Below are 23216 nucleotides of genomic sequence, written 5' to 3'. Positions count from 1 at the left end.
CACCTCTTACCTGGACTATAACAAAGGTCTTCTAAGTGCTCATCTTGAATGACTCAATCACTGGATGAGAAGTGGAAAGATTAAAGCTTACTTACTAAAAGCAAGGCTAAAAAATAATGGCCTGGGTCATATAGGTTAACTTGGGACTTTACACAATTACTGAACTTCAGTGTGTCTCAAATTCCCCACCTCCAAAATGGAGATAATATATAACTTGATGAAGTGATGTGAGAATTAGTTAAAATAATCTCTATAAAGCACTTGGTATACTGTCTGGCACTAGTGCACAATAAATGTCAGCTATTTTTGTTTTGTTGTTATTATTGGCCCCCTATATTCCCAGAATAGCTAGAGTAACATTTAATCAATATAAATCCAACTGCATTATTCCAGTATTTAAAAACTTTAATTAACTGCTTCCCACTGAATTTAAGAGAAACATCCAAACTTCTTACCATGGCCTGAAAGATTTGGTTCTGCCTACCTCTCTAATATCTTTTAAAATTCCTTTCTCCACTCACTCTCCACTTTAGTTTCACTTGTTCTCTTCCAAAGTATCAAAGGTCTTTACACAGGATTTCCCTTCTGTAATTGCTCTTCTTCTAAATCACTCCACTCTATTCTGTGTTGTAGAAAGCATGCCAAGTTGTTCAAATGTTTCCTACCTTTGGAGGTTTGTAAGTTTGGTCAGGAGGCTGAAATAATTCACATAACATTCTCCAAATTCTAAACAGCAATGCGTTGGTCAAAGAATAATGTTGGGGCATAAAGTCATAAACACAGATTGACATTCACAAGACTGGAAGCAGGACACATGTGCAAGTGGATTGGAAGAGCTCTTCTATGGTTTATTAAGGAAGGAAGGTATAATGAGGCATTCATAAAGTCTGACCCCAAGCTTCAAGGTGTCACTAGAAAAGTACCTGCTCTTCTGTTTGACCCTAGGCCAAAAGCTGAGTTTGGCCCATTAAAGGCTTTTGATTCATTGAAGAATTTTTGTTTGGCTCAACGTTTAAAAAACTGTTTTTGAAGATTCACTCATTCACCAAACACTTATTTAGTACCTGATATGTATGAGGTATATTTCTAGATGCTAAATATTCTAGATGCTAAGTAGTGAATAAATACACAAAACCATACAAAGTCCTTACTTTTGTGGAATCTACATGCAGACATCAGGTAATAAAAAATTATGTAAATATATTAGATATTAGATCATGATAGTGCTGAAGAGAAAAGGCAGAGAAGGAGAGAAGAAGGATGTGTGCGTGTATGGGTGTAATATAAGTTTATATAGTGTGCAAAGGTGGCCTTACTGAGAAAATGACTTTGGATCCAAGGGTTGAAGGGAGTGAGAGGGCCATGGAGATACATGAGGAAAGAGAGAATAGCAACAGCAAAAGTTATGAGGAAGAAATGAGCTGGAGGGAGTCAGGAACAGTCAGGAGGCCACTAAGGCTATAAGAGATGAAGTCAGAAAACTTCATGTGTCATTGGTAAAAACTTGGCTTCCTGACTGAATGACATGGGAAGACTTTAGGGGATCATAAGCAGAGGAGCAACATGATCTGACTTATGATTCAATAAAGTCTGTCAGACTGTAGGAGAAAATATAGAAGCAGAGAGACCAGTTATGAGGCTACTGCAATAATCCTGGAGAGAGATGTTGATGGTTTGGACAACAGTAGGGTAATAAAGATTCATAAGAAGTGGTCAGATTCTGAATATATTTTGAGGGTAGAGCCAACAGGATTTCCTGATGGATTAGATGTGGGTTTTGAAAGAAAGGAGTCAAGGACAAACTCCAAGGTTTCTGGCTTGAGCAAGTGGAAGAAAAGAGTTGCCAACATTTAAAATTAGGAGATTTAACTTAATAATACAGACTTCCGCCTTCTCTCAAAATGCTGGAATATCTGGTCAACAGCATAACTACACTTTTCACATGACAAAAATGAGCTAGAGCTTAGAAGCAGCTGCCCTACTGAGACAGGACACTGGCCCTTTGGTTTACTATAGATCATTCTACTTTTGTCATATATCTGGCTACTGTCATAAGCAGCTTTTTGCACCTGCCTGATTCCTGCATGCAGCTTAAATTTAAGGCCCAGGCCTAAAATTCTCGCATATACTCACTGTAGCAAAAATAAAAATTTGCCTGCACACCAACTAAACAAAGGGAATATCTGACAAGGTATTTAAAAATAGGGTATAAAAATTATTATCCTAGTTTTCCTCGCCATAGCAATCTGACAGTCTGGGACAGAGGTCCAGCCTCACAGTGAAAAAAGAAGGCCCTTGAAGAAACTTCTCTTCCACACATTCTGACTTCATCAGAACTAAATTCCATGCCTGACATCACAGTCTGTGTCCCTAGTTATAGTGTTGAATCATACCAGTTATGGTACCACCTCTTTCTGTATCTGTGAGAGGCAGCTCTGAGGCCCAGGTTGGTACTGAGGGATACTGGCTTTACATTTTTATAAGCTATCACCAAGAAGCTGGTGACTGGCTTACCATCTCTGGGCTCTTGTTCTTCAGTAACAACAATAAAAAAGACTGTGGTAGGGCTTCCCAAACTCAAATCCATGTATGAATCTCCTCCTATAGATGGTTATTCAGCTTTATTTATATAAAGAATCGCTGACTTAGAATAATATGCCTGGTAACAATGTTTCTGTGGAAGATCTGACATATTTTCCTTTAGTTGATAAAAATAATGTCATAGAGGAAGTTCAGAGCTAAATGCACTGTTTATAACAAAGCTATCTTACTTTAAGGGATTTGAGTCCAATATTTTTCTCCCATCCTTCATATTCATCCTATTTTATTTTTTGGTACCACTGAACTCGGAACCTTGTGCTTGCGAAGCAGGTGACAGCACCACTGAGCTAAATCCCTGGCCCCATCCTATTTTATTTTATTTTGTGGTATTGGGGACTAAACCCACAATCTCATGCATGCTAGGCAAGTACTCCTACCACTGAACCATATCCCCAGCCCTCATTTTATTTTTAACTGCCCAGATGTAGGTACATTTTGTCCCTAGGCAAAATCAAATCCTTTATCAAATCAGGTAGGCTAGGAGAGAAGCATTGGAAAGAAGAGAGAAAAGGACAGTGATTTAAAAAAATCTGACCAACTTAGTATTAGGAAAGTTAGCATCTATAGTTTGTGAAAGTGATCAAGTAAATATAAATCTTATCCCCTTGGCTCGGCCCCAAAGTAGTAATGCTTCAGAGGCCTGTGCCCTTTAAAACCTGCCTTCAGAGCCATGCATGGTGGCATAAGATTATTATCTCTACTCAGGAGGCTGAGGTAGGAGGATTGCAAGTTCAAGGCCAGCCTGGGTAACTTAGTGAGGCTCTATCTCAAAATAAAAAAGACTGTAATAAAAAACTCAGTGCAAGGCCAGGGATTTAGCTCAGTGGCACTGCACCTGCCTTGCAAGTGTAAGGTCCTGAGTTTGATCCCCAGTACAAAACAAAACAAAACAAAACCCTCAGTGCAAGGTCTTAGTTTCACTCCTTAGTACTGAGAAGAAAATTGCCTTCATATCAACAAAAGTAGCTATGATCACTAAGGGGCTGTGATCAGTAAGGAGGACAAGTCTGACTACAGTGTAGAAAAAATCGTCTGCACGGGCACTCATGACCTGAATTTACTCTTTATAATAAAGGATCCATTTTAATACCAGAAAGAACTTAAGAAAGACATATTATTTGGTGTAGTAGTCCTCCCTTATCTAAAGCACCTATGTTATAGATGTCCCATGGATGCCTGAAACTGCACATAGTAATGAACTCTATGTATACTCTTTTTTCTTATACACATGTACCTATGCTAGAGTTTAATTTATAAATCAGGCATAGTAAGAGATTAATAGCAGCAAGTTATAATAAAATAGAAATTGTAACAAAATAATAATTATTTAAAACTTACAAATTATTTATTTCTGGAATTTTCCACTTAGAGTTTTGGATCAAGTTTGACTATGAATAACAAACTTGGAAAGTAAAACCACAGGTCAAGGAGGGACTACTGTAAGACTAAAATTATGGGTAAAGTAAGTATCAAGACAGTTTGTGATAATCAATTAAAGTACATCTATCAACCTACATTTTTACTTCCAGCTACAGTCAGCCAAGCACAATAAAGTTATTAGGAGATTAGTCCTCTGATAGTGTCCTGGGAAAATGCTGGCTAAGGAGTCAGTATACCAAACCTGGCCACTAAAAAGCTTTTGACCTTGGGTAAACCATGTAGTTACCCTGGATGAAATCTCTAAAATGAACAGAGTATGGACAGATAGGTTCCGAAAGTGCCAAAACTAAGCTTCACTTAACCAATTCTGTCCCTAAATTTAACCTAGGACTGAGCCTGCTTATGCTGAATGCTAGAAGTAGAAGGCCATTCTCTAATATGTCCCATTACCTTCTTCCAATTGTTTAGAGCTGTATTTGCTCCTAAACTTACTCGCAACCATTGAACTTGTTACAGCCAGTATGTAATTTAAATGTTCTGTAAACTGATGAAATATGACGGTAAACAATCCAGAAATGGGCACCTGAAATGACGAAATGGGGATCTTAAGTGAAGACCTACAAACAGCAAATAAATATATGAAAAAATGTTCAACATCACTGGTCATTCAACATGCAAATTAAAACAACCCTGAAATTCCAACATACTCCAGAAAGAATGGCTGTTATCAAGAAATCAATCAATAACAAATGTTGGCCTGGTAGAGGGAAAAAGGAAACTGTCTTCAATGCTGGTGGGAGTGTAGACTGGTGCAACCAAATCAGTGTGGAGATTCCTCAAAAACTAAAACTAGAGGTTCCATTTGACTCAGTATTCCCCTTCTTGATATCTTCCCAAAAGAATTAAAAGCATCATACCACAGGAATGTATGCACACCCATATTTATAGCAGCACAATTTCTAATAGCTAAATCTTAGAAACAGCCCAAATGCCAATCAACAGATGAATGGATAAAGATGTACTAGTCTGCCATAAAGATGGATAAACTTGAGATATTTCTAGGTAAATGGATGCACCTTGAGACCACACTCTTAAGTGAAATAACTTGGACACACGTGTAAATATTGCATTGCTTCTCTGGTGTGAGAAACTGAAAGGGTAAATAAGGACCAAAATGTATGACAGATATTGAGAAATAGGAAGAAAATGTTCAAATGGGAAGGGGAACAAGGGAGGGGGGAGGCAGAAAGGAAGGAGGAGAAAAGAAAATAGAAAACAATGGAAACAAAGCTTTTTGTAAATAAGGAGGGAAAGAGGGGCTGAAGGGAGGCGAGAGAACTAGGAAAAAAGAAGAGTCGAGATATATTATGTACAGGTACAAATTATGATGAATGTGATCATTATGTATATCTAAAATGTACCAATGAAATTAATTTAAAAAACAGAAATATGACAGGAAAAGGCAAGAGGTGACTTCTGTGAAAAATACATTGAGTAGCTGGAGGAAACCTGATAAAGATAAATGACTTAAAATAGCTATTAAGGCAGAGGATAAACAATTGAAAAAGATAGGAAAACAACTTGTAAAAGTCTAGAAGGATTCTTTCTATTGTCTTTGCTGTACAAACTTGACTTGGGAAACCATAGAAAATGCAATTATTAAGGGTAATTAATGTAAGAAAAATGTTAGGAAGTTGTAATCAGTGGACCTATAATCAAAGAAAAGGCCTTAGCCCCACATCAAGGTTTCCACTGCAATGGGAAACGGAACAAGAGCCATGGTAAAATGTTATAGAGGCCTGTCCTGTCATCTAAAACCATATGACATAGTCAACAATGACAATGAAATAACTTTCCAGGAAGTGGAGGAGGAAACAGACTGGGGTTAGGGTTGCAGGAGAGATGGAGAGACAGATACTATTCTCAACAGTCTTGCTAGTCTGTCAGCTAAAGTAAGAATGAATTCATTTCTGCAGAGAATCATACATTAGTCTCTAATAAAGTTCCCAAGAAGTAAATATTTATTTAAGTGTTACAGTTTTCTCTCTGGCCCTCCCTTACCAGATTTCTTTTAAACGTTTGATAAAATTACTTGATAAGTAATAGTAGATGTTAAATTTAATTGGCCAGGGAGCACTATGAATGAGAACATAGAATGCTTTGGTTTCCTGAGAGCAGGACATGCAGAGCCTGGATAGTTCTATGCAGAAATAATAGTTTTCAATGGCAAGACCAGGCCTGTAATTTTTTGCAGGACACTATGACATCATGGTTTATATGAGGCTAACTCCATAAATCAAGCCTTACCTAATTAGAGATTCTTCTGCTGATCTACATTATTAGAGCAAATAATTAAAACAGCCTAGGCAATAATACAAACCAAATCTGTTTACAAAAATGTTCTTTTTTTCACTCAAACTTATTTAGTCTTGCTACCAATTACAGATTTTTCACATTTAGTATAGACTCAGAGCATTTCTTTTAGTCTGACTTCACTTTCAAGGAATTCTTCAATTAACTGTATGTTGCTTTAAGCTGTTCACCCAATGAGAAAACAATCTGTGGTTTCTCACTCCTCTGCATGCCAGTGGCTGCCATCCATATTTGACTTTCAGACACACTGTCTCTTGAGAGCTGGGCTTTGTTTGCATAAAATCAGCCAGTTGTCATAGCATTTTGATAAGCACTATAGAAAAATAAAGAACAATACTCTGTGATGACTAAATTGGGAGAATTACTACTCTAAGGGTGAATACACTGGGGATACACACAATATCTACATCCAATCACCTGGCATGGGCCAGAAAGTAGCACATACTCTACTTTCATCTGTGACCATTCCGTTCTCAGGGACTGTCTCCTTACCACCAATCCCTTTCTTTCTCTTTCCCCTCTTCTTAAATGGTTAAAACACTGGAAACTCATGGAAAGCTGTAACTACTCTAACAATAGATGCCAGTAGAAATCTAAAAGAGCAAGATACTGCACTGACTGGCTTTGCAATGCTTATGGTGCATCTAGTATCAGATCTTTAGCCAAATACAGTATAAAAAAAAAAGCATGATCTCAGAGGTGGTAGTACTTCAGTCCAAAACCTTGAATATTCTCAGCCTATGGTACAGCATGTCAGTTCTCTTTGCCTCTTGAGACTCATTCACTGATGTTTTTAAATAAGTAAAAATAACAACTGGGCAGTGGAAAATAACCATGGGAACAAATGGTAGAAATAAATGATGACTACCGAAGAAAATGATCCTTAGGTTTCTACCTATCTCAGCTGAGTTGAGCAGAATAGAATCCTTTCTTATTTTTTTTCCCCAATGCTTGGCCAATTTCTTAGTGTTCTCAACCTATGACCTTCCTATGCAAGCCCTTGAGAAGCTGAGAGAATAAGACTTCAAGGATGATATATGAAGCCCTCTTGAATACTTAAGCCCAATAGAAGATGCATGTGCTACCTTTCCAAAATCATGCTCAAGTTGGTTCTGTAACAGGATGGGCAACTGTTTCAACTTCAGGCCTTTCCAATGCAATGGAATGAATACTGTGGCAGAGTCATGCCATATATAATAACCATATAGGCAGAGCCAGAGGAATGAGAATGAATGCACAGGCCAGGTGAAGCCCATGTCAATGGAGAGGCTTAACAATCGAAGCTCTATTCACACTCTTCAGGACAAAACTGTGCCTTTACTCTCTTAAAACTACTGCTACTGACCCTAAATGAAAAGACTTATAAGATTCCTCAGTAACTCAAAGATACTGTGATACCATTCTTTTCCTATGGTTTCTCCTCTCTATTTTTATTTTTAAAATTTAAAAACCCTATGTGGATTTTATCATGCATTTTGGTTAAATATTACGTGGAAAAATGAAATGAGTATAACTACATCTGTCTCTACCCCTCTCCAAACAACAACAACAACAACAATGAAACTAACCATTTGGGTTATTCATTCTTTCTTCTCCATTAGGAAGGAAAGAGTTTATAAAATATCAGATATTCTTTCTTTAAGCTACAAATCAGTTTCTACTGAATTATAGTCTCCTCATTAATCACACAGGGAATCCCTAAAACTCTCAGAGTTCCTAGAATACATAGAAAGGGTTGGGCAAGGACAGGGAGGTTTCCTTTTCGGTGCTTTCCCTGTATATTAAATTTAGATCTGAGATTTTAAAAGTACAAGTAACTAGACTGAGGATGTAGCTCAGTGGCGCCGTGCCTGCCTGGCAAGCCCAAGGTCCTGAGTTTGATCCCTAATACCACAAAAAAAAGGTACAAGTAACCTAGACATTTGATATAAAATTCACTGATTTGTTCAAACACTGCTTACTGGAAGGCCCGTAGTCTTCTAAAATGGGGTAATAATGTAGATGTTGCTTCTAATTCAAAAGATCATAATAACTCCTCTTTAGACCCTTGACTCTTTATGACATATATACTGGCTGGGCAATTTTAAAATTAGGTAACAAAATAATTAAGAACTTTAAGACCATTTAAAAATGTCAAAATTTTTTAATTTCCAACGTTTTGGTTAGAGTAGAGTGAGATGTTACCTTCCTATCAATTTATATTTATCTTTTAGGCTTTGATGAAAGATATCATCCCACTTGAAGTCCTCAAAAGAGAATGGTCGAACTAATGCTGTCTTTAATGCCCTCACTATCTTCCAGCCTTCAAAGTGCCCAGAGACTGATGAGCCAATTCTTTTTGTAGGCTGATGTCATCTATTTTCTTTGGGAAGTTCAGTGGTTACAGCAGGAGTATTTTGGCTTTCCAGGGTAAACTTGTACAGATTTTGAATTTAGGGGACTCACAGCTTCTGGTTAACCACTTGTCTTCTACTAAGAAAACATAGCATGAGGCTGTGAGAGAATCCAGCTTTAGGAATATCTGCAAATAATTTATTGCAGAATAACAAAGTGAATAGCAAAAAAAATGAAATTAAAACAGTTTGGGAGCAATGAAAAAAATGGAGACAAAAGTCCTTTAAAAGGTTTCATGGGGAAACAAACACATTAGATGTGACTTAATTTTAGAAAATAAAATTACAGGGTACACAGTATGCTAGAGAAGTTCTCGATCACAGTAAGGTTTTCCATGGAAAAAGAAAGCTTGTATGGCTACTAGCCAAGATGACTACTAAATTGAGATATCACGTAGAAAATAAGTTTGTGTATAATACGTAGAGCACTCAAGTCAGTTTTCTTGTGTCACACTTCCCTATCCTTGATCTCATTCTAGACATTTTCTCTAGCTGAAAACCAGAACCACACTAGTTTTCCGGAATTCTCTTCCACAAATTCCAATTACATAAAGAGAAAGCATACATGAGGTTAGATGAAAATATGATAAAAATGCTCTTATTAATTCTGACAACAGGTTGAAAGACAGATGAGAATCTCTTAAACATATAATAGCCTACATTTATACTGTTTAAAAAGAGAAGACACTGACAGTACAAAGTACACAGAAAAGAATTTCACTCTTTGGTAATTGATTCAGGCTTGCTGTTATTTGGTGTGGTGGGTAACAGGTATATTTGAGTGCATAAATAGGACAGAATTAAGGAATATAGAAGGGGTTGAAAGTATTAATATGCTAACAATTATTAATAATGGAGAGGTAACTGCAGTGTACATATGATTAACATGGTCATTGGGAAGTGCTAAAATTCTCATCTAGCCTCACTGTTCCATTTATATCAGAGCCCTAGAAAGATTTTCTACTATAATGGATAGACTGGGTCAGATTTCTCTCCAGCACTCAATTCATCATAGAACCATATAACTTAACAAATATTTTCATCATAGAATCACAAATTTAACAAATATTTTAGAAATACTGATTTTTAATGACAGACATGTTCATGACACATCTATGACAAGGGAGAAGATGGAGAGAGAATAGAAAAGAAGGATTAAGAATTCTTAATTACTCATAGAATGTAGAAAGAGGAAATGGAAATACAATAAAAAATAGTGAATTAGGGCTGGAGATTTAGCTCAGTGGTTCCACCGCCTGCCTTACAAGTTCAAGGACCTGAGTTCGATCCCCAGTACCAAAAAACAAAACAAAGCAAAAAAATAGTTAATTATAAGATTTAAAAAGTATCATTCCTGCTTAGTTTTCTCCAATGTGTATTCTCAAATAAATTTGTTCAGCAAAGATAAACTTGTTTGTGTAAAACATTTCAGTGTTTTTCCAGACAAACCTTATTTGTACTGTGAAGCTTTAGAAGTATAGTTATTTTCCTAAATTTATTTCTTAATAGTGTATCCTATAGGATTGGTTCTCCAGAGAACACACTTTTGGAAACACTGATGGACATCAAAGCATGTTTTCAAAGTCGGTATTTCTCATTTTATCCTTCATTGTTTTGAGGCTGGAGTTCCAGAACTTTGGGAAAACACATGATTTCTGTTTTATAACTCACAAATGGCCATTATTCTTGTTATTCAATGTTGAATTACAACCCGGAATGCTTACACTCTAGACATTTAATACATATGTACTGAAATAGACTTGAAAAAGTATCATATTAGCCCTTGTGATGGTGATTACTGGTTGAGAAACCTGTCGGTGCTGGTTTCTACAAAGCAAGACACACTGGTACAAAGTGCAAAGCAGACATTAAGATCAAAACAGGAAGTAAGATTAGGAAAAGGTTAGATATCAAATCTGAAGCTGTTTGGAAGGTTGCTGATGTATTAAAAAGCGAGAATAGGTGACACTTTCAAGTTTAATTAAGACGACTAACTGAATATAATTGAAGAAAAATATACTGAAAAAAATCAGATAATGTTTGTCAAAAGGTATTAAGGGTTCTCAGAAATCAACAGAAAGCAAACTGGGTTATAAAACTTGTTAGTATAGCAAGCATTATCTCAGGGGAATTCATCAGCCTATTTTTATTTCTTTAATCTCTTGCATTCTCAAACAATTTTTAAGTTGTAGTTGGTTATCCTGTGCAGATTAAATCAACAGCAAAGAAAGACTAAGGGATCCAAGCAACTCTATCTCTGAACCAGGTATAAGATGTCATCTACTACAAATTAATAGGGAGTCTGATGTGAAAGGCAATGTGAATTTGGTTAATCAAGTTTTCATTGGTTTGTTTTGTGTTGCTGGAGATTGAACCCTGGACCTTGTACATTCTTGGCAAGCACTCCACCACTGAGCTACATTCCCAAATATGAGTCAGATTTAAAAAAAATTTTGGGGTCCTTGTATTAGTTACTTTTCTCTCACTGCTGAGACAAAATACTCAGCACCCAAAGTTAGAGGGGAAGGGGTTTATTTGGCTTACATTACATAGAGGTTTCAGTTCATAATCGGCTGGCTCTGAGGCTGGAATGGCAAACAAGCATCACAGAGGAGAAACAACATGGCATGTACAAGGCAGCAAAGGTAACAAGAGAAACTTAACAGCACTTCCCTGCCCTTTTTATCTTATTCATACCACTTAGGGTGGGTAGCACTCACATCCTTAATCATAGGCCCTGGAGCCTAGTATTGTATCATGAATCAATTCCAGCTTCACATACTCTAGATCAAGCCTGTCACCACATGAGGCTTTGGGGGGACATTTAGACCCAAACCATAACAGTTCTCCACACATATACATTACCTCATTATTCCTCACAACAATTATATGTGATTGAGATTATTTTACATTCAGTAACCTTTCACTATTTATCCTATATTCAGGAAGTACCTTCCTTTTACCAGACAACCACTACAAGTGAGGAAAAACAAACCCAGTCCCTAACTTCATGGGGCTTTGAGTTCATGAAAGCAAGAAGATAAGAACAATGAGGTATAGATAATTTAAGAGAAAGTTTCTCTTCTGTAATTTCAGTCATAGCAGTAGCAACTGTTTAATCTTATAACATTCAGTTTCAAGAACTATCAGAATTCTAGAGGCAATGAACATGAAATTAAAATATTTTTAAAATATTGTTTCACAAATAAGTGTAAAGATATCTCGTGTTATGGGCTGCAAGAATTAATACTGTTAAAATGTCATACTACCCAGTGATTTCTAATACCTATCAAAAATGTAATGACATTTCTCACAGAAATAGTAAAAGAAATCCTAAAATTTATATGGAATCACAAAAGACCTCAAACAGCCAAAGCAATCTTGAGAAAAATAAAAAATAGTGGAAGCATCATATTGTCTAACTTTAAAATATACTATAAAGAATATACTATAGAGCAATAGTAGTCAAAAGAGGATTGTAGAGACATGAAAACAGGCAAGTAGATCCAAGAATACAGGGCCCTTGATGGCTTCACTGCTGAATTCTACAAGACATTTAGAGAGGAACTACTGCCACTACTGTTTAAACTCTTCAATGAAATTGAAAGGGAAGCAATACTCCCAAATTCATTCCTGGAAGCAAGCATCACCTTCATCCTCAAAGCAGAGAAAGACCCAACCAAAAAAGAGAACAATAGGCCAATCTCACTAATGAACATAGATGCAAAACTCCTTAATAAGATAATGGCAATCAGAATGCAGAAGATCATCAAGAAGATCATACACCCTGATGAAGTGGGATTCATCCCAGGGATGCAGGGATGGTTCAACATATGCAAATCAATCAGTGTAATACACTATATCAATAGAGCCAAGGACAAAAACCATATGATTATTGCCATAGACGCAGAAAAAGCATTTGACAAAATCCAACATGCATTTATGATAAAAACCCTAGAAAAAATTGGAATAGATTGTCTCTACCTCAAACTGATAAAAGCCATCTATGAAAAACCAACAGCCAATATCATACTAAATGGTCAAAAACTGAAATCCTTCACACTAAAATCAAGAACAAGACAAGGATGTCTACTATCACCACTCCTGTTCAATATAGTTTTGGAACACTAGCCATGGCAATTAGACAAGAGAAGGAAAGAAAAGGAATAAAGATAGGTAATGAAGAAGTCAAATTGTCATTATTTGCAGATGACATGATACTGTATATAGAAGACCCCAAGAACTCTACCAAAAGTCTTCTAGACTTAATAACCAAATTCCGTCAAGTAGCTGGTTACAAGGTCAACACACAAAAATCAATAGCTTTCCTCTACATGAATGATGGACTCACTGAGAGAGAAATACGGCAAACAATTCATTTCACAATAGCATCCAGAAAACTGAAATACCTAGGAATCAACCTAACGAAAGAAATCAAAGACCTCTTCTCTGAAAACTATAGCACTCTGAAAAGAGAGATTGAAGATGATATCAGAAAATGGACAGACATCCCCTGCTTCTGGGTAGGAAGGATTAATATAGTGAAAATGGCCATACTTCCAAAACTGCTACATAGATTCAATGCAATTCCAATTGAGATCCGAGTAGCATACTTCAAGGACCTTGAGAAAACAATCCAAAAATTCATTTGGAGCAAGAAGAGACCCAGAATAGCAAAAGCAATTCTAGGAAACAGAGACATGGCAGGGGGTATCACAATCTGAAACTTGAAACTATACTGCAAAGCTACTATGATAAAAACAACATGGTACTGGCAAAGAAACAGACCTGAGGACCAGTGGAACAGATCAGAAGATGCACAAACAATGCCAGACACACTCAGCCATCTCATTTTTGACAAAGGAGCCAAACACCCTCACTGGAGGAAAGATAGCCTCTTTAATAAATGGTGCTGGAAAAATTAGGTTTCAACTTGCCAAAGATTAAAACTAGACCTATATCTCTCACCATGCACTAAACTAAAATTAAAATGGATTAAAGATCTAAATATTACAATAGAAACTCTGAACCAGTTGGAACAGAGGTTAGGTAGAACCCTTGAAGACATCGGTGTAGGAAAAGATTTTATGAACAAAACCTCAGTTGCCTGTGAACTAGCACAAACAAGCAACAAGTGGGATCTCTTCTTATTAAAAAGCTTCTGCACAGCAAGAGAAACCACCAGCAGTGTGAAGAGACAACCCACAATGTGGGAAAAAATCTTCACCTGCTTTTCCTCAGACAAAGGTCTACTATCTCAAATCTATAAAGAACTTAAAAAGATCAGACCTCCCAAATTTAAAGACCCAATCCAAAAATGGGCATCTGAAATGAACAGACATTTCTCAGACAAGGAAGTAGAAATAGCAAATAAATATATGAAAAAATGTTCAACATCACTGGTCATTTGAGAGATGCAAATGAAAACAATGCTGAAATTCCACTTCACTCCAGAAAGAATGACTGCTATCATGAAATCAACCAATAACCAATGTGGGCGGGGCTGTGGGGAAAGAGGAACCCGGCTCCACTGCTGGTGGGAGTGTAGACTGGTGCAAGCACTGTGGAAATCAGTATGGAGATACGTCAAAGAACTAGGACTGGAAGTCCCATTTGACCCCGCTATTCCACTGCTGGGGATATTCCCCAAAGAATTAAAAGAATCATATCACAGTGATATATGTGCACCCATGTTCATAGCAGCACAGTATGTGATAGCTAAAGCTTGGAAACAGCCCAACCATCAACTGGAGACTGGATAAAGAAAATGTGTTTTTTTAATAAAATGGAGTACTACTCAGCCATAAAAAATGAGAAATTGGAGACATTTATAGCTAAATGCATGCACATTGACGCGATACTCTTAAGTGAAATAAATAGGACACACATGTATAAATACCAGATAGTTTCTCTGGTGTGAGAAATTGAAAGTGTAAATGGGGACTAAAATGTATAATAGGTAATGTGAAATAGGAAGAAAAGGGGCAAAGGGGAAGGAGGTGGGAGGGGTAGGGGAAAGGAAAGAAGGGAATGGAATATGAGAAAATGGAAAAATAGGAACAAAATCTTTGTAAACAGGCAGGAATGGCAGGGTTGAAGGGAGGGCTGGGCAAGGGTGAAAGATGGGAACCAAGAGAAATTATGTAAAGGTGCAAATTTCCAATAATGAATGTCATTATAGTGTATACCTAAAATGTGCCAATGATTAGAATGAATAATTGATAATGCAAAATAGGAAGAAAAGTTCCAAAGAGGTAGGGGTAGTGGGAGGGGCAGAGGAAAGGAAAGAAGGGAAAGGAAAAATGATGAGAAATGGAAAACATGGAAATAAAGTCTTTGTAAATAGGGAAGGGTGGGAGGGTGAAGGGAGGGCTAGGAATGGGTGAAAAAATAAGAACCAAGATGCATCATGTAAAGGTACAAGTTCCCAATGAGAAATGTAATTGTGTTGTATACCTAAAATGTACCAATAAAAGAATTTAAGAAAAAAAAAATAAAAGAATACAGGGCCCTGAAATTAAAACACAAATTATGGTCAATTAATCTTTGACAAAATTCTAAGAATACATAATGGGGAAAAGACAATCGTTAAAACACAGGCCACAAAAGCAAAAACAGATAAATAAAACTGCAAATTTAGAAAATACTATACTTAGTAATCTAGAGATTTTTTCTGAATGATCAAATTCTTGAAAAATAGATGTTTTGCTTGGTTTGGGTTCTGGATTTCCAATGACATTAATAAGCAAAACAGAGAGGCTCTCAGAAAAAAACCCCATGAAAATAGCATTGAAACTTTTATATTAACTCATATCTGGAAATTCCTCCCTATGTTTGGCTGAGATGATATCAATCCTAGTAATCTCCTTCCTAGTATAAAGACATAAAAGGATCAGAAAGATTTTTTAACATATTTCATCCTTTTAGAATGCAAAAGAAAGTCAGATGAAAATACTGAAAATCCTCAATAAGTGTAAAATCAAACAATACTTAATTTTTTTTTTTCTTGTACCAGGGATCAAACTCAGGACTTTGCACTTTTCGAGGCAGGCATGGCCCCACTGAGCTAAATCCCCAGCCTGATTTGTTATTTTTTGAATATTGAGTTAAAGGATACTATTCATCCCCTGTTTCCCACATATCATTTCCATCACAGACTTTCAAAAGAAATACAATTTAGGTATATAATTGATATGGAAATTATCAGAATCTCAGCAAGAAAATAGCCACACAGTATATGTCATCAAAGGTACTTGTGAAGAAAAATGGACGTTTTCTATTTTTAGAAGTTTCTAATATTAAAACCCCAAATTTAAAAGCCTAATTTCCATTTATATGTATTTATCCACTATTCATTCTTTCAACCAAAAGCACAGTGCTTTGTAGAACAGAAATGGTCCCTATTCTATGTCCTCTAGGACTCAGAGCTTATCTCTGGATAGAAATGGTATAGCTTTCTATGCAAGAAGAAACTTTATTTCAACCATGAAACTTTTAAAATATAATGTCAATGTCATCCTATCACTGTTTTATCCAATATCCAAGAACTGTGTCTCTTAGGGTCGGGGATTTAGCTCAGTGGTTTTGCCGCCTGCTTCGCAAGCGCAAGGACCTGAGTTCGATCCCCAATACCCAAAATAAAAAAAAAGAAAAAGAAAAGAACTGTGTCTCTTCTCTCCATCAGCAACAATAAATGTCAACATCCCATGATTTCAACAGGGTTTATAAGCACAAATCTCTGGGTATTTAGCTTAAAAAATTAAAACTGGGGGTAAGAAAGAGGAGGAATATAATGGAAGGAATATGGTATCCAACTGGTCCTCTGGGTATTTTAAGCTATACCATTTAAATTAAGTTAGCATCTTGAAGAAAACAGACAATTCAAATCCTAGTCAAGAAACACTGTCGGAAAGATATGATGCTGAGAAGAGGATTTTGAGTTTCAGTTACTTACTACTCAATAGATCAATACAGTCTGCCAAAAAAAATGTATACACACTTCAGGAAAAGAAAAATAGTATGATTTTTTTCAACAGATGGTATTACCCTCATACAGAGGGCCCTAGAGAATGTCGTACATTGCAGAAAATCCACTACACTGCTGGGCCTTAGAGAAGAAACTGAAAATGCATGTGCAACAATCTCAATGACCAAAGTTACCCAAGCAGCAGTTCGCCACACTAATAAATATCTAAACACTAATGGCCACCACTTTGAGCAACTATTCTAATTGCAGAGGCCAAAGGTAACTGTATTAATTTCATGATGTCTCAATAAATTTAGTATTAAAATATTTATACAAGTTTTTCTTTTCCTGAAGTGTATACCTTTTGTTGATGGATTCTACATGTATTTGTTTCTATAAAAAGACAAATTTATCTCCAAAGGAAAAAAGAATTGCTACGATTCATGACCTACATAATTTTACAGAAAGTGTACCAAATACAGACATCCTTCTTACCAGAAGGATCCAGAAATACCAGGGAAGTCATTTGAGGTTATGATGTGTTTCCTTTGTCCCTATCATTATGCTCACTTTTAGGGGCTTCAATCTTCAATTGTTATAGACCACAAGCCTTGGTACAGTCTTTGTGCCACAGAATCCTGGGTTTATAATCCTGATATTGTATGTTTTTCTACTTCTGTTAAATAACTTGTGCTTTGAAATAAACACACATTTTAAGAAAGATTATGATTCAAAAGAAAACCATTTATATGTCATATAGCTATAGAATGCGTTACTCAACATGTTTAACAGCATTTTAACCAAACACAATCAGAAGTCACTGGTCTGAATTTGGTTGGGTTTTCTGAAGTAAACTCAATCCTTTTAAATAAAATAAGTTGTCTACTTCATGAATTTCTAGAAGGTAAATGTGATGAAAATCACTATAAAGAAGCAGGGTTTTTTCGGTCGTGTACTTTTTCACATGTACATATATGTATGCTTTTTCCCTTGTTTCCAACCCTAACCACCTACTTTTGTTTTGCCTTCCAGAGTAAGCTACTAAGGTCAATGTCATGGGAAAATACAGACTGATAAATCAAAAAAAAAAAAAAGTTTACGACATTTGATAAAAATAGTAATACTTTACCAAATGGAAAATTCCATCAAATGAAATGTCATTCCAATCAGATGACTTACCTAAAAATAAGAGATGAAAAATGTGAAAACTTGGTATTGTATTCAACCTTCAATATACAAAAACATATGGCAGATATGTTAATAACTTATGGACAATTCAAAACATACAAACTACCGGATCAAGAAGCACTAATTCCTTTAAAAAGGAAATGATAAACGTGGAAGAAGAAATGCATTAAAGAAAATAATGTTTACTTTCAAATCACTCAATTCTCATATATATTTTAAGAGATCAGTTTTTAAAATATGGGCAGATACATGTTTAAGGCCACAGCTAAACTGTGACAGTATGTACATGGCACCTTCTTTCCCAAGATCTCTGTTTACTATCTTCATGAGAAACTGTTAAAGCTGCAAACTTTCAAATATCTTTGCCTCCTATGGCTCAAGAAAAAGGTGCCACTGTATTAAGTGCTATGGTAATTTCCTCGGTTGATTTTCTTTCCCCTTAACACTTAGATGTTTTAACTGTTTGCTTTTTTATTTTCTAAAGTGAGCAGTGATGTTCATGAAAGGTACCTGATTAAAACCTGGGGAAATTAAGAGCTTGGTCTATGCTGAGAAAAGGCTCAGTGTAGTGGAGGTGCTGAAAGGTTCTCCTATACTGTGCTTGCTTATGTGTGTTAGGCTCTGACCCACAGTCACCCCAGCCCTCCAGTTTTCATGGTCCATTAATGTCTCTAACTGCTCGGGTTGCTAACAGGGGCAGACAATCTAATTCTCCTTTTAATGTTACCATTATTACTATCACTGTAGGTCTAACTCCTTCAGTGAAACTATGTGGAAATTTATATTAGCTGACATTTTATTTCAAGATAAAAAGAAAGAAAATAAAGTGAACTGAAGATGGATCCTATATTCTTGGTAATACTGTTAAAATCTATTAGTTTCTTAAAATAGGAAACATTTGAGTGTTCAAGTTGAAAAGGCTTCACTAAATTGAGTTACTGTACTCAATTTGAGTTCATATTCAGGGACATTCTAATGTTTAAAGGCTACAGATCTTTTATTTTTCCTTTTGATTCCATTGTACACCAGTCAGTTTTATTATTTGTTAACAACTGTGGTCAGGTTTAAAGGATACAAAGGTTAAAGTTATCATTACATATGATATCTGAAAAATCAGTGTCATATAGAGCAAATATCTCTTTCCTATATTTATAGGTGTTCCAGGTTCTGAACTGTTCGAAAACTTTGTAATTATTAACTAGTATTTCTCAGGCCTAGAAATCCATAAAATTACCTTGCTTCAACTAGTCAGAGATCCAACTGTTTGTTGTTGACACTATGATTGTTCTACATGCAAGACAGAAGGACCAGAACAAGTCAGTGATCCTCCTGGTTGAGAATTTCTAATGGTCAGGAAGCAGGCCTAGCAAATACAGGCAGAAACATTAATGGAAGAATGATGTAAACACTGAACGTTGCTGACCAACTGACCAAAAATTACTTAGCAATTATTTGAAAAGATCACAGTACTAATTCCAGTTGTTCCCTGCCTTTGCCATTGTCCTTTTTGTCAAGGACCAAATTCTCTGTAGTTACAGATTTCCATTTTGACATGACTAGTACTTCCTGTAATTTCTAATCTCTTCTAGAAATGAGCAACTCTAATTGCTGGGGAAATGAGAATTGTAGGATACCAGTGACTACAGCAAGCACATGGTAACACTTAGATGAAGGGTGCCCTGGCTGCATCTCATAAGGAAATCTTGGAAAATTTTAGTTTGGGAACTTCTGGCTGTTCTATTCTTTGGCATGTATAGTCTTTATCAAGCAAGTCCTCATGGTATTAAAACTTTTGGTACTGGCTCAAGTCTGTGCTAGTGCTGGCAGAGGATCTAATTCGGAAGGAGAGGTGGAATAGTCACCTTTATGAAGAATGACCTTAATGTGATAGAAAGGGTCCTTCCTCTTCACTGCTTAAACAGCCTTACTGAAAGCCTTAAACCTAGATGTGAGACAAGCGATTATCTCCAAAAGCAGCAGTAGTTTATTGTAATTATATTTGTACAAACATTAGGAGGGGGGAAAATGTTATGGCAACTTAGTAAAGGAAGATAACACCCTGTGTATGGGTCCTAGGCAAGTTTGTCCTGGGATATTCTAGCCCCTGATCTCCAGGGAGGCCTCAATTTCTAAATGTCAAGAAAATTAAAATCTAACTACTTAGAAAACTAATAACCAGATGTGAGAATCTGCTCACCAACAGATAGCAAGTAAAACCTGTTTCTACTCCCTTATTGGTCAGCTCTTGTCAACTCCCTGTTGCTACTAGGTGACTAACAGTTTTCCCCCCAAATAGTTGTTATTCTTGTATCACAATTCATAACTAGCAGTCAAAGAAATATGGTCCATTTTGCCTATACAATACTCTAGCTTTCATCAGTTTCCTGATTTAAAGTACTTCAGAGTTAGTCTTGAATCACAATTAGAGCAGAATCTGCACAATTTTTAGGCCAATTTTGAGTCTCTGCATAAGTCACCCAACTAAGAGCATTCATTGCATAATGTTCTTCATTGCATAATGGATCTCTTATTGTTTTCTACTTATTGGACCTTAACATCTTTCATGATTTGGCTTCCCTCATTACATCTTCTCCCTTTTGTGGTGGGAGATGTACAAGCATGGGTTGCCTTAATTTCATGTGTCACACAAAATGGATCAGTAAACCATGGCAAAAGTCAGTTTTGTGGACATATCAATAAGGCCCTGTTTCATCTGATCTAGTCAAATAAAAAGTTGCTCCAATAAGCTGCAACCCAAAACCCAGTTATTTATTGGAAAGTGCCAACACCACCATTAAACTTGAATACTGAGGTTTTAGTTTAGAAAAAACAACTCAAACATTAACATCTTTTGTCTTGAAAGAAAAACAAATAACATGCATCCCACCACTGCCATAAGGTATTTTCATCTCAATGAATGAATGATAAAAAGAATTGTAAATCTTAGAGAATTCAAATCATTGACTCTCATGCTCATGAAGAGAAAACAGAAAATATAAGAAAGGTTTTTAGTGCAGAAAATGACAGATAATTTCTTCTTTTCTTCCAAGTTCACCCATCTGCAAACAGGCTAATGAATGCCAAGGACCCCAAAACAGCAAATCAGAGAAACTTTAAGGTAAAATTTTAAATTTACACCACAAAATGGTATAAATCTCATATGGAAAATACCAGCTCAGGCACTAAGTAAGCGAGTAAATACTGAAAGAAATATGAAGATAAACATGCTCATGTTTTGGACAAAGAGTACATAAAGACCAAATAAAAATACTATTTAAACATTTTTTATCCCTCACAATGTACATTAAAGGTAGCTCAATTTAAAAAGCTTGCAGTGCTTAAGTAATCAAATAGCTCAAGACAATGCATGGTTTTACCCATCAGAATGCTTGTTTATTTTGGCTGACATACTATGGTTATTAATTTGATTATCTGATTCAAAACAAAGTCAGGAATATTTCATCTTAGCTTTAATTTCTTAAGCAGCAAAAAATTCTAGGAATCACTATGGTAAGGGCTGAATTGCAACCCAACTTGGAATTTTCTTATGGGAAGAAAAGTAAAAGATAAACAAGCTGTATTCTCATCATTCCAAAGCTTAAGTTTTAATAACACAAAATCAAAAGGATAAAACTAAAACTTCTGAGATCTGAATGATGGGTTTCATAACTGTAGAAAATTGTAGAAAAAAATTTTAAGCAGTCTTTGAAGCAGAAAATTACAATCACCTCGATAGCAGTGGTGAAAGAGTGAAAGATAGGACTCAAACGTGAACTGCAGTTATGGTAATCATGAGGAAGGAAGAAACATGAGTGTTGATAAAAGTATTCAAAAGCAGTACCTCACTATTCCTGTCATGAATGAATGAATGAATAAATAAATAAAATTTTTGGATTTTTGAGACAAAGTCTTGTTACGTAGACCAGGGTAGTTACTATGTAGCCCAAGCTGGCCTTGAAGTTGTAGGAATCCTCCTGTCTTAACATCCAAGTGCTGGGATTATACATGTGCACCACCATGCCAGGTTAAAGAAATTTAGATTTAAGGAAATTACTTATGCAAAGAAAACAATCCAAAGACAACAAAAACAAAATTTAAGTAAGTGTCAAGGATCAGAGGAAGTCTGGGAGACACAATAGGGATTAGTTTTTGTAATTAACTTAATAGAGGCAATAGAACTAGACCTAGTCTTTCTGACTCCCAGCAATCTCTCTAGTATATTTACATCCCATATAGCTTTATACCTACAACAAATTTTGCTCAGATTTCTATTGTTTAGGGTCTTTTGGTCTAATGCCTTAAGGCTTCTTAGAATTTTGCTTCCTGGTTTTCTATAAAACTTCAATTCTATTTCCTGATTGCTTTTTCTTTACTATCATTCTCCATTCTGGTTCTGCCATAGATAGGTTGAAAAAGGAGTAGGGGAGATGGAGATGAGTAAGACATATCTGGCCTGGGGCAAACAGATCTTGGATGGGAAGCCAGCTTTTTGGAGGCACTGGAACAAAGGATTAGGATCTTCAAAGTCAAGGAAAGTTTCTCATGTATTCTTTCCTCCTTTCCTTTCACACAAACTTTCAGAATTTATAACAATCTTCTTTCTCTCATATTTAAGATTATTTATTACTAATGCTAATGTTTTGCAGGTACCTTGCATTTAAATTTTTTTCCTATAAGTTTCACAGGCTCTTATAAATTTTCATTAAAGCAAATATTCCTAGCCATTTTATATTATAATTTTTTTTTTTGGTGCCAGGTATCGAACTTTCATATGATAAATTTTAACTTTAGATATGAACTCAGTTTGTCAAAAAGTTATCCTTCTAGGATTTCTTTTTAATACCACACTCACTTGGCCTAAACCAGTGGTTCTTAAACTTTGGGCTTCATAAAAATCCTCAAGGATGCTACTAGTAATTCACACTCCAGAGCACATCCCATCATGAATTCATATTTAGCAGGGCTAGGGTGGGGCCCTGGAATCTACATTTTTAATAAGTACCCAAGAAGAATCCTAAACATATATGGGGGGGGGGATCCACCTTGAGACTCTGTCCTAAACTAAGCTCCCTTGCCTCCCTATTTCAACTCTAACTAAGCCTGTCTTCCTAGTGACAAGAGTCACAGTCTCCTGTAGTTCACATTAAACACTGAGCCAAAAATACAAAGTGAGCAATCAGAAAAGGAAAATTATCACCAACAAGATTTCACTTTCAACAATGCAAAGTGCTATTAGCTACACAAATACAGGAAAGAAAGGGAAGTGCCCTGATTATAACTCTACTTCCTTGAATAAGATGAGATTTGGTATTAGG

At 36.0% G+C, this 23216-nt stretch overlaps 2 protein-coding genes across 12 annotated transcripts in view; one reads left to right on the top strand and one right to left on the bottom strand.

The window, feature by feature from the left end:
- Positions 1–23216, bottom strand: part of Cmss1 (cms1 ribosomal small subunit homolog) — a 399997-nt gene that overhangs the window by 183050 nt on the left and 193731 nt on the right. For 2 of the 8 annotated variants that reach the window (XM_087208652.1, XM_021238780.2), the window contains one exon: positions 17843–17892. The exons of the other annotated variants lie outside the window; for them this stretch is intronic. The gene's annotated coding sequence lies outside the window, so the exon portion shown is untranslated. Of the gene's footprint in view, positions 1–17842; positions 17893–23216 lie in introns of those variants that run through there. 8 annotated transcript variants of the gene reach the window in all.
- The window catches only part of Filip1l (filamin A interacting protein 1 like), a 319152-nt gene that overhangs the window by 108286 nt on the left and 187650 nt on the right, over positions 1–23216 (top strand). The gene's annotated exons all lie outside the window — the stretch shown is intronic.

Source organism: Heterocephalus glaber, unplaced genomic scaffold, assembly GCF_053883595.1.
Source record: "Heterocephalus glaber isolate CG9 unplaced genomic scaffold, H.glaber_assembly_v1.0 deba00000122, whole genome shotgun sequence".
NCBI classification, from domain to species: domain Eukaryota; kingdom Metazoa; phylum Chordata; class Mammalia; order Rodentia; family Bathyergidae; genus Heterocephalus; species Heterocephalus glaber.
This window is presented reverse-complemented; position numbering and strand designations above follow the sequence as displayed.